The sequence below is a fragment of the Calliopsis andreniformis genome, unplaced genomic scaffold (genome assembly GCF_051401765.1).
Source record: "Calliopsis andreniformis isolate RMS-2024a unplaced genomic scaffold, iyCalAndr_principal scaffold0004, whole genome shotgun sequence".
In the NCBI taxonomy this organism is placed as follows: Eukaryota; Metazoa; Arthropoda; class Insecta; order Hymenoptera; family Andrenidae; genus Calliopsis; species Calliopsis andreniformis.
Genome location: NW_027480424.1, coordinates 22,230,943 through 22,244,295, shown reverse-complemented (window position 1 = coordinate 22,244,295; position 13,353 = coordinate 22,230,943).

The window sequence follows — 13,353 nt, the reverse complement described above, 5'->3', positions numbered from 1 at the left end:
AATCTGTTGGAGCAACGCCCTAGGGTGAAGCCTAGGTTGCCCGGAAAGTAGAAATGAGGTTAACTTTCATACTGGTTGCAATTATTCGTTTTATACGATGCAAAAACAGTTGTATTTACATTGTTTTTTATGCTTCTGGCGTTGACTTCTAAGGCACTAACTATTCGATCTGGTGGAGCAACGCCCTAGGGTGAAGCCTAGGTTGCCCGGATCGTAGAAATGACCATAACTTTCACACTGGTTGCTATTATTCGTTTTATACGATGGAAAAACTGTTGTATTTGTATTGTTTTTTATGCTTCTGGCGTTGACTTCTAAGGCCCTAACTATTCAATCTGTTGGAGCAACGCCCTAGCCTGTAGCCTAGGTTGCCCGGAAAGTAGGAATGACGACAACTTTCATACTGGTTGCAATTACTCGTTTTATATGATGGAAAAACTGTTGTATTTATATTGTATTTTATGCTTCTGGCGTTCACTTCTTAGGCCCTAACTATTCGATCTGGTGGAGCAACGCCCTAGAGTGAGGCCTAGGTTGACCGGAACGTAGAAATGACCATCACTTCCATACTGGTAGCAATTATTCGTTTTATACGATGGAAAAACTGTTGTATTTATATTGTATCTTATGCTTCTGGCGTTGACTTCTAAGGCACTAACTATTCGATCTGTCAGAGCAACGCCCCAGAGTGAAGCCTAGGTTGCCCGGAACGTAGAATTGGCCATCACTTTCAAACTGGTTGCAATTATTCCCGTTATATGATGGAAACACTGTTGTATTTTTATTGCATTTTATGCTTCGGGCGTTGACTTATAAGGCCCTAACTATTCCATCTGTTGGAGCAACGCCTTAGAGTGAAGCCGAGGTTTCCCGGAACGTAGAAATGACCATCACTTTCAAACTGGATGCTATTGTTCGTTCTATACGATGGAAGAACTGTTATATTTATTATGTATCTTATGCTTCTGGCGTTGACTTCTTAGGCCCTAACAATTCGATCTGGTGGAACAACGCCCTAGAGTGAAGCCTAGGTTGCCCGGAACGTAGAAACGACCACACTTCCATACTGGTAGCAATTATTCGTTTTATACGATGGAAAAACTGTTGTATTTATATTGTATTTTATGCTTCTGGCTTTGACTTCTAAGGCCGTAGTTATTCGATCTGGTGGAGCAACGCCTTAGAGAGAAGCCGAGGTTTCCCGGAACGTAGAAATGACCATCACTTTCAAACTGGTTGCAATTATTCGTTTTATACGATGGAAAAACTGTTCTATTTATATTGTATTTTATGCTTCTGGCGTTCACTTCTCAGGCCCTAACTATTCGATCTGCTGGAACAACGCCCTAGAGTGAAGCCTAGGTTGCCTGGAACGTACAAATGCCCATCACCTTCACACGGGTTGCAATTATTCCTGTTATAGGATGGAAAGACTGTTGTATTTTTATTGTATTTTATGCTTCAGGCGTTGACTTCTGAGGCCGTAGCTATTCGATGTGGTGGAAGAACGCCATAGAGTGAAGCCTATGTTGCCCGGAACGTAGAAATGACCATAACTTTCATACTGGTTGCAATTATTCGTTTTATACGTAGGAAAAGCTGTTGCATCTTTATTGAATTTTATGCTTCTGTCGTTGACGTCTAAGACCGTAGCTATTAGATGTGGTGGAGCAACGCACTAGAGTGACGCCTAGGTGGCCCGGAACGTAGAAATGACCATAACTTTCACACCGGTAGCAATTATTCGTTTTATACGATGGAAAAACTGTTGTACTTATATTGTATTTTATGCTTCTGGCGTTGACTTCTTATGCCCTATCTATTCCATCTGGTGGAACAACGCCCTAGGGTGAAGCCTAGGTTGCCCGGAACGTAGAAATGGAAATAACTTTGACACCGGTAGCAATTATACGTTTTATACGATGGAAAAACTATTGTATTTATATTGTATTTCATGCTTCTGGCGTTGACTTCTAAGGCACTAACTATTCGATCTGGTGGAGAAACGCTCTAAAGTGAAGCCGAGGTTGCCCGGAAAGTAGAAATGACCATAACTTTCATACTAGTTGCAATTACTCGTTTTATATGATGGAAAAACTGTTCTATTTATATTGTATTTTATGCTTCTGGCGTTCACTTCTCAGGCCCTAACTATTCGATCTGCTGGATCAACGCCCTAGGGTGAAGCCCAGGTTGCCCGGAACGTAGAACTGACCATAACTTTTACACTGGTAGCAATTATTCGTTTTATACAATGGAAGAACTGTTCTATTTATTTTGTATTTTATGCTTCGGGCGTTGACTTCCAAGGCCCTAGCTGTTTGATCTGGTGGAGCAACGCCCTAGAGTGAAGCCTAGGTTGCCCGGAACGTAGAAATGACCATAACTTTCACACTGGTTGCTATTATTCGTTCTATACGATGGAAAAACTGTTATATTTATATTGTATCTTATGCTTCTGGAGTTGACTTCTTGGGCCCTAACAATTCGATCTTGTGGAACAACGCGCTAGAGTGAAGCCTAGGTTGCCTGGAACGTACAAATGACCATCACCTTCACACGGGTTGCAATTATTCCTGTTATAGGATGGAAAGACTGTTGTATTTTTATTGTATTTTATGCTTCAGGCGTTGACTTCTGAGGCCGTAGCTATTCGATGTGGTGGAAGAACGCCATATAGTGAAGACTATGTTGCCCGGAACGTAGAAATGACCATAACTTTCATACTGGTTGCAATTATTCGTTTTATATGATGGAAAAGCTGTTGTATTTTTATTGCATTTTATGCTTCTGGCGTTGACTTCTTATGCCCTATCTATTCAATCTGTTGGAGCAACGCCCTAGGGTGAAGCCTAGGTTGCCCGGAACGTAGAAATTGAAATAACTTTGACACCGGTAGCAATTATACGTTTTATACGATGGAAAAACAGTTCCATTTATTTTGTATTTTATGCGTCGGACGTTGACTTCTAAGGCCCTAACTATTCCATCTGCTGGAGCAACGTCCTATGGTGAAGCCTAGGTTGCCCGGAAAGTAGAAATGACCATAACTTTCATACTGGTTGCAATTATTCGTTCTATACGATGGAAAAACTGTTGTATTTATATTGTATTTTATGCTTCTGGCGTTGACTTCTAAGGCACTAACTTTTCGATCTGGTGGAGCAACGCAATAGACCGAAGCCTAGGTTGCCCGGAACGTAGAATTGGCCATCACTTTCAAACTGGTTACAATTATTCCTGTTATATGATGGTAACACTGTTGTGTTTTTTTTGCATTTTATGGTTCGGGCGTTGACTTCTAAGGCCCTAACTATTCGATCTGGTGGAGCAATGCCTCAGAGTTAAGTCTAGCATGCCCGAAACGCCGAAATGATCATTAGTTTCACGCTTGTTGCAACTATTCCTGTTATACGATGAAAAGGCTGTTTTATTTTTATTGTATTTTATGCTTCAGGCGTAGGCTTCTAAGGCCGTAGCTATTCGATATGGTGGAGCACCGCCCTAGAGTGAAGCCTAGGTTGCCTGGAACGTACAAATGCCCATCACCTTCACACGGGTTGCAATTATTCCTGTTATAGGATGGAAAGACTGTTGTATTTTTATTGTATTTTATGCTTCAGGCGTTGACTTCTGAGGCCGTAGCTATTCGATGTGGTGGAAGAACGCCATAGAGTGAAGCCTATGTTGCCCGGAACGTAGAAATGACCATAACTTTCATACTGGTTGCAATTATTCGTTTTATACGTAGGAAAAGCTGTTGCATCTTTATTGAATTTTATGCTTCTGTCGTTGACGTCTAAGACCGTAGCTATTAGATGTGGTGGAGCAACGCACTAGAGTGACGCCTAGGTGGCCCGGAACGTAGAAATGACCATAACTTTCACACCGGTAGCAATTATTCGTTTTATACGATGGAAAAACTGTTGTACTTATATTGTATTTTATGCTTCTGGCGTTGACTTCTTATGCCCTATCTATTCCATCTGGTGGAACAACGCCCTAGGGTGAAGCCTAGGTTGCCCGGAACGTAGAAATGGAAATAACTTTGACACCGGTAGCAATTATACGTTTTATACCATGGAAAGACTATTGTATTTATATTGTATTTCATGCTCCTGGCGTTGACTTCTAAGGCACTAACTATTCGATCTGGTGGAGCAACGCTCTAAAGTGAAGCCGAGGTTGCCCGGAAAGTAGAAATGACCATAACTTTCATACTAGTTGCAATTACTCGTTTTATATGATGGAAAAACTGTTCTATTTATATTGTATTTTATGCTTCTGGCGTTCACTTCTCAGGCCCTAACTATTCGATCTGCTGGAACAACGCCCTAGAGTGAAGCCTAGGTTGCCTGGAACGTACAAATGCACATCACCTTCACACGGGTTGCAATTATTCCTGTTATAGGATGGAAAGACTGTTGTATTTTTATTGTATTTTATGCTTCAGGCGTTGACTTCTGAGGCTGTAGGTATTCGATGTGGTGGAAGAACGCCATAGAGTGAAGCCTATGTTGCCCGGAACGTAGAAATGACCATAACTTTCATACTGGTTGCAATTATTCGTTTTATATGATGGAAAAGCTGTTGTATTTTTATTGCATTTTATGCTTCTGGCGTTGACTTCTTATGCCCTATCTGTTCAATCTGTTGGAGCAACGCCCTAGGGTGAACACTAGGTTGCCCGGAACGTAGAAATTGAAATAACTTTGACACCGGTAGCAATTATACGTTTTATACGATGGAAGAACAGTTCCATTTATTTTGTATTTTATGCTTCTGGCGTTGACTTCTAAGGCACTAACTTTTCGATCTGGTGGAGCAACGCAATAGACCGAAGCCTAGGTTGCCCGGAACGTAGAATTGGCCATCACTTTCAAACTGGTTACAATTATTCCTGTTATATGATGGTAACACTGTTGCGTTTTTTTTGCATTTTATGGTTCGGGCGTTGACTTCTAAGGCCCTAACTATTCGATCTGGTGTAGCAATGCCTCAGAGTTAAGTCTAGGATGCCCGAAACGCCGAAATGATCATTAGTTTCACGCTTGTTGCAATTATTCCTGTTATACGATGAAAAGGCTGTTTTATTTTTATTGTATTTTATGCTTCAGGCGTAGGCTTCTAAGGCCGTAGCTATTCGATATGGTGGAGCACCGCCCTAGAGTGAAGCCTAGGATCCTCGGAACGTAGAAATGACCACTACTTTCACACTGTTTGCAATTATTCATTTAATACGATGGAAAAGCTGTTGTATTTATATCGTATTTTATGCTTCGGGCGTTGATTTCATAGGCCCTAGCTATTCAACTGGTGGAACAACGCCCTAGAGTGAGGCCTAGGTTGACCGGAACGTAGAAATGACCATCACTTCCATACTGGTAGCAATTATTCGTTTTATACGATGGAAAAACTGTTGTATTTATATTGTATCTTATGCTTCTGGCGTTGACTTCTAAGGCACTAACTATTCGATCTGTCAGAGCAACGCCCCAGAGTGAAGCCTAGGTTGCCCGGAACGTAGAATTGGCCATCACTTTCAAACTGGTTGCAATTATTCCCGTTATATGATGGAAACACTGTTGTATTTTTATTGCATTTTATGCTTCGGGCGTTGACTTATAAGGCCCTAACTATTCCATCTGTTGGAGCAACGGCCTAGCGTGAAGCCTAGGTTGCTCGGAAAGTAGAAATGACCATAAGTTTCATACTGGTTGCAATTATTCGTTTTATACAATGGAAAAACTGTTGTATTTATATTGTATTTTATGCTTCTGGCGTTGACTTCTAAGGCACTAACTTTTCGATCTGGTGGAGCAACACAATAGACCGAAGCCTAGGTTGCCCGGAACGTAGAATTGGCCATCACTTTCAAACTGGTTACAATTATTCCTGTTATATGATGGTAACACTGTTGTGTTTTTTTTGCATTTTATGGTTCGGGCGTTGACTTCTAAGGCCCTAACTATTCGATCTGGTGGAGCAATGCCTCAGAGTTAAGTCTAGCATGCCCGAAACGCCGAAATGATCATTAGTTTCACGCTTGTTGCAATTATTCCTGTTATACGATGAAAAGGCTGTTTTATTTTTATTGTATTTTATGCTTCAGGCGTAGGCTTCTAAGGCCGTAGCTATTCGATATGGTGGAGCACCGCCCTAGAGTGAAGCCTAGGTTGCCTGGAACGTACAAATGCCCATCACCTTCACACGGGTTGCAATTATTCCTGTTATAGGATGGAAAGACTGTTGTATTTTTATTGTATTTTATGCTTCAGGCGTTGACTTCTGAGGCCGTAGCTATTCGATGTGGTGGAAGAACGCCATAGAGTGAAGCCTATGTTGCCCGGAACGTAGAAATGACCATAACTTTCATACTGGTTGCAATTATTCGTTTTATACGTAGGAAAAGCTGTTGCATCTTTATTGAATTTTATGCTTCTGTCGTTGACGTCTAAGACCGTAGCTATTAGATGTGGTGGAGCAACGCACTAGAGTGACGCCTAGGTGGCCCGGAACGTAGAAATGACCATAACTTTCACACCGGTAGCAATTATTCGTTTTATACGATGGAAAAACTGTTGTACTTATATTGTATTTTATGCTTCTGGCGTTGACTTCTTATGCCCTATCTATTCCATCTGGTGGAACAACGCCCTAGGGTGAAGCCTAGGTTGCCCGGAACGTAGAAATGGAAATAACTTTGACACCGGTAGCAATTATACGTTTTATACCATGGAAAAACTATTGTATTTATATTGTATTTCATGCTTCTGGCGTTGACTTCTAAGGCACTAACTATTCGATCTGGTGGAGCAACGCTCTAAAGTGAAGCCGAGGTTGCCCGGAAAGTAGAAATAACCATAACTTTCATACTAGTTGCAATTACTCGTTTTATATGATGGAAAAACTGTTCTATTTATATTGTATTTTATGCTTCTGGCGTTCACTTCTCAGGCCCTAACTATTCGATCTGCTGGATCAACGCCCTAGGGTGAAGCCCAGGTTGCCCGGAACGTAGAACTGACCATAACTTTTACACTGGTAGCAATTATTCGTTTTATACAATGGAAGAACTGTTCTATTTATTTTGTATTTTATGCTTCGGGCGTTGACTTCCAAGGCCCTAGCTGTTTGATCTGGTGGAGCAACGCCCTAGAGTGAAGCCTAGGTTGCCCGGAACGTAGAAATGACCATCACTTCCATACTGGTAGCAATTATTCGTTTTATACGATGGAAAAACTGTTGTATTTATATTGTATCTTATGCTTCTGGCGTTGACTTCTAAGGCACTAACTATTCGATCTGTCAGAGCAACGCCCCAGAGTGAAGCCTAGGTTGCCCGGAACGTAGAATTGGCCATCACTTTCAAACTGGTTGCAATTATTCCCGTTATATGATGGAAACACTGTTGTATTTTTATTGCATTTTATGTTTCGGGCGTTGACTTATAAGGCCCTAACTATTCCATCTGTTGGAGCAACGGCCTAGCGTGAAGCCTAGGTTGCTCGGAAAGTAGAAATGACCATAAGTTTCATACTGGTTGCAATTATTCGTTTTATACAATGGAAAAACTGTTGTATTTATATTGTATTTTATGCTTCTGGCGTTGACTTCTAAGGCCCTAGCTATTCGATCTAGTGGAGCAACGCCCTAGAGTGAAGCCTAGGTTGCCCGGAAAGGAGAAATGACCATCACTTTCAAACTGGTTGCATTAATCCTGTTACACGATGGAAAAACTGTTATATTTATATTGTATTTAATGCTTCTGGCGTTGACTTCTTAGCCCCTAACTATTCGATCTGGTGGAACAACGCAATAGAGTGAAGCCTAGGTTGCCCGGAACGTAGAATTGGCCATCACTTTCAAACTGGTTGCAATTATTCCTGTCATATGATGGTAACACTGTTGTATTTTTTTTGCATTTTATGCTTCCGGCGTTGACTTCTAAGGCCCTAACTATTCAATCTGTTGGAGCGACGCCCTAGGGTGAAGCCTAGGTTGTCCGGAACGTAGAAATGACGTTAACTTTCATACTGGTTGCAATTATTCGTTTTATACGATGGAAAAACAGTTGTATTTATATTGTATTTTATGCTTCGGGCGTAGACTTCTAAGGCCCTAGTTATTCGATCTGGTGGAGCAACGCCTTAGAGTGAAGCCGTGGTTTCCCGGAACGTAGAAATGACCATCACTTTCAAACTGGTTGCAATTATTCGTTTTATACGATGGAAAGACTGTTGTATTTTTATTGTATTTTATGCTTCTGGCGTTCACTTCTTAGGCCCTAACTATTCGACCTGGTGAAACAACGCCCTGGGGTGAAGCCTAGGTTGCTCGGAATGTAGAAATGACCATAACATTCACACTGGTTGAAATTATTCGTTTTTTACGATGGAAAAACTGTTATATTTATATTGTGTTTTATGCTTCTGGCGTTGATTTCTTAGGCTCTAACTATTCAATCTGGTGGAACAACGTCCTAGAGTGAGGCCTAGGTTGCCCGGAACGTAGAAACGACCACACTTCCATACTGGTAGCAATTATTCGTTTTATACGATGGAAAAACTGTTGTATTTATATTGTATTTTATGATTCTGGCGTTGACTTCTAAGGCACTAACTATTCGATCTCGTGGAGCAACGCCCTAGAGTGAAGCCCAGGTTGCCCGGAACGTAGAAATGACCATAACTGTCATACTGGTTGCAATTATTCGTTTTATATGATGGAAGAACTGTTGTATTTATATTGTATTTTATGCTGCTGGCGTTCACTTCTTAGGCCCTAACTATTCGACATGGTGGAACAACGCCCTGGGGTGAAGCCTAGGTTGCTCGGAATGTAGAAATGACCATAACATTCACACTGGTTGAAATTATTCGTATTATACGATGGAAAAACTGTTATATTTATATTGTATTTTATGCTTCTGGCGTTGATTTCTTAGGCTCTAACTGTTCAATCTGGTGGAACAACGTCCTAGAGTGAGGCCTAGGTTGCCCGGAACGTAGAAACTACCATCACTTCCATACTGGTAGCAATTATTCGTTTTATACGATGGAAAAACTGTTGTATTCATATTGTATCTTATGCTTCTGGCGTTGACTTCTAAGGCACTAACTATTCGATCTGGTGGAGCAGCGCCCTAGAGTGAAGCCTAGGTTTCCCGGAAAGTAGAAATGACCATAAGTTTCATACTGGTTGCAATTATTCGTTTTAAACGATGGAAAAACTGTTGTATTTATGTTGTATTTTAAGCTTCTGGCGTCGACGAGTAAGGCACTAGCTATTCGATCTGGTGGAGCAACGCAATAGAGTGAAGCCTAGGTTGCCCGGAACGTAGAATTGGCCATCACTTTCAAACTGGTTGCAATTGTTCCAGTTATATGATGGAAACACTGTTGTATTTTTATTGCATTTTATGCTTCGGGCGTTGACTTCTAAGGCCCTAACTATTCAGTCTGTTGGAGCAACGCCCTAGGGTTGAAGCCTAGGTTGCTCGGAAAGTATAAATGACCAAAAGTTTCATACTGGTTGCAATTATTCGTTTTATACGATGGAAAAGCTGTTGTATTTTTATTGTATTTTATGCTTCTGGCGTTGACTTCCGAGGCACTAACTATTCGATCTGGTGGAGCAACGCCCTAGAGTGAAGCCTAGGTTGCCCGGAACGTAGAAATGACCATAACTTTCACACTGGATGCTATTGTTCGTTCTATACAATGGAAGAACTGTTATATTTATTATGTATCTTATGCTTCTGGCGTTGACTTCTTAGGCCCTAACAATTCGATCTGGTGGAACAACGCCCTAGAGTGAAGCCTAGGTTGCCTGGAACGTACAAATGACCATAACTGTCATACTTGTTGCAATTATTCGTTTTATATGATACAAGAACTGTTCTATTTATTTTGTATTTTATGCTGCTGGCGCTCACTTCTTAGGCCCTAACTATTCGACCTGGTGAAACAACGCCCTGGGGTGAAGCCTAGGTTGCTCGGAATGTAGAAATGACCATAACATTCACACTGGTTGAAATTATTCGTTTTTTACGATGGAAAAACTGTTATATTTATATTGTGTTTTATGCTTCTGGCGTTGATTTCTTAGGCTCTAACTATTCAATCTGGTGGAACAACGTCCTAGAGTGAGGCCTAGGTTGCCCGGAACGTAGAAACGACCACACTTCCATACTGGTAGCAATTATTCGTTTTATACGATGGAAAAACTGTTGTATTTATATTGTATTTTATGCTTCTGGCGTTGACTTCTAAGGCACTAACTTTTCGATCTGGTGGAGCAACGCAATAAACCGAAGCCTAGGTTGCCCGGAACGTAGAATTGGCCATCACTTTCAAACTGGTTACAATTATTCCTGTTATATGATGGTAACACTGTTGTGTTTTTTTTGCATTTTAAGGTTCGGGTGTTGACTTCTAAGGCCCTAACTATTCTATCTGGTGGAGCAATGCCTCAGAGTTAAGTCTAGGATGCCCGAAACGCCGAAATGATCATTACTTTCATGCTTGTTGCAATTATTCCTGTTATACGATGAAAAGGCTGTTTTATTTTTATTGTATTTTATGCTTCAGGCGTAGGCTTCTAAGGCCGTAGCTATTCGATATGGTGGAGCACCGCCCTAGAGTGAAGCCTAGGATGCTCGGAACGTAGAAATGACCACTACTTTCACACTGTTTGCAATTATTCATTTAATACGGTGGAAAAGCTGTTGTATTTATATCGTATTTTATGCTTCGGGCGTTGATTTCATAGGCCCTAGCTATTCAACTGGTGGAACAACGCCCTAGAGTGAGGCCTAGGTTGACCGGAACGTAGAAATGACCATCACTTCCATACTGGTAGCAATTATTCGTTTTATACGATGGAAAAACTGTTGTATTTATATTGTATCTTATGCTTCTGTCGTTGACTTCTAAGGCACTAACTATTCGATCTGTCAGAGCAACGCCCCAGACTGAAGCCTAGGTTGCCCGGAACGTAGAATTGGCCATCACTTTCAAACTGGTTGCAATTATTCCCGTTATATGATGGAAACACTGTTGTATTTTTATTGCATTTTATGCTTCGGGCGTTGACTTATAAGGCCCTAACTATTCCATCTGTTGGAGCAACGGCCTAGCGTGAAGCCTAGGTTGCTCGGAAAGTAGAAATGACCATAAGTTTCATACTGGTTCCAATTATTCGTTTTATACAATGGAAAAACTGTTGTATTTATATTGTATTTTATGCTTCTGGCGTTGACTTCTAAGGCCCTAGCTATTCGATCTAGTGGAGCAACGCCCTAGAGTGAAGCCTAGGTTGCCCGGAAAGGAGAAATGACCATCACTTTCAAACTGGTTGCAATTATTCGTTTTATCCGATGGAAAAACTGTTGTATTTTTATTGTATTTTATGCTTCTGGCGTTCACTTCTCAGGCCCTAACTATTCGATCTGGTGGAACAACGCCCTAGGGTGAAGCCTAGGTTGCACGGACCGTAAAAATGACCATAGCTTTTACACTGGTAGCAATTATTCGTTTTATACGATGGAAAAACTGTTCTGTTTATTTTGTATTTTATGCTTCGGGCGTTGACTTCTAAGGCCCTAACTGTTTGATCTGGTGGAGCAACGCCCTAGAGTGAAGCCTAGGTTTCCCGGAAAGTAGAAATGACCATAAGTTTCATACTGGTTGCAATTATTCGTTTTAAACGATGAAAAAACTGTTGTATTTGTGTTGTATTTTAAGCTTCTGGCGTCGACGACTAAGGCACTAACTATTCGATCTGGTGGAGCAACGCAATAGAGTGAAGCCTAGGTTGCCCGGAACGTAGAATTGGCCATCACTTTCAAACTGGTTGCAATTATTCCAGTTATATGATGGAAACACTGTTGTATTTTTATTGCATTTTATGCTTCGGGCGTTGACTTCTAAGGCCCTAACTATTCAATCTGTTGGAGCAACGCCCTAGGGTTGAAGCCTAGGTTGCTCGGAAAGTAGAAATGACCAAAAGTTTCATACTGGTTGCAATTATTCGTTTTATACGATGGAAAAGCTGTTGTATTTTTATTGTATTTTATGCTTCTGGCGTTGACTTCCAAGGCACTAACTATTCGATCTGGTGGAGCAACGCCCTAGGGTGTAGCCTAGGTTGCCCGTAATGTAGAAATGACCATAGCTTTCATACTGGTTGCCATTATTCGTTTTATACGATGGAAAAACTGTTGTATTTATATTGTATTTTATGCTTCGGTCGTTGACTTCTAAGGCCCTAAATATTCAATCTGTTGGATCAACGCCCTAGGGTGAAGCCTAGGTTGCTCGGAATGTAGAAATGACCATAAGTCTCATACTGGTTGCAATTATTCGTTTTATACGATGGAAAAACTGTTCTATTTATTTTGTATTTTATGCATCGGGCGTTGGCTTCTAAGGCCCTAACTATTCAATCTGTTGGAGCAACGCCCGACGGTGAAGCCTAGGTTGCCCGGAACGTAGAATTGGCCATCACTTTCAAACTGGTTGCAATTATTCCTGTTATATGATGGTAACACTGTTGTATTTTTTTTGCATTTTATGGTTCGGGCGTTGACTTCTACGGCCCTAACTATTGAACCTGTTGGAGCAACGCCCTAGGGTGAAGCCTAGGTTGCTCGGAAAGTAGAAATGACCATATGTTTCATACTGGTTGCAATTATTTGTTTTATACGATGGAAGAACTGTTGTATTTATATTGTATTTTATGCTTCTGGCGTTGACTTCTAAGGCCCTAGATATTCGATCTAGTGGGGCAACGCCCTAGAGTGAAGCCTAGGTTGCCCGGAAAGGAGAAATGACCATCACTTTCAAACTGGTTGCATTAATCCTGTTATAGGATGGAAAAACTGTTATATTTATATTGTATTTAATGCTTCTGGCGTTGACTTCTAAGGCCCTAACTATTCAATCTGTTGGAGCAACGCCCTAGGGTTGAAGCCTAGGTTGCTCGGAAAGTAGAAATGACCAGAAGTTTCATACTGGTTGCAATTATTCGTTTTATACGATGGAAAAACTGTTGTCTTTTTATTGTATTTTATGCTTCTGGCGTTGACTTCTAAGGCACTAACTATTCGATCTGGTGGAGCAACGCCATAGGGTGTAGCCTAGGCTGCCCGTAAAGTAGAACTGACCATAGCTTTCATACTGGTTGCAATTATTCGTTTTATATGATGGAAAAACTATTGTATTTTTATTGTATTTTATGCTTCTGGCGTTGACTTCTAAGGCGCTAGCTATTCAACCTGTTGGAGGAACGTCCTAGCGTGAAGCCTAGGTTGCTCGGAAAGTAGAATGACCATAAGTTTCATACTGGTTG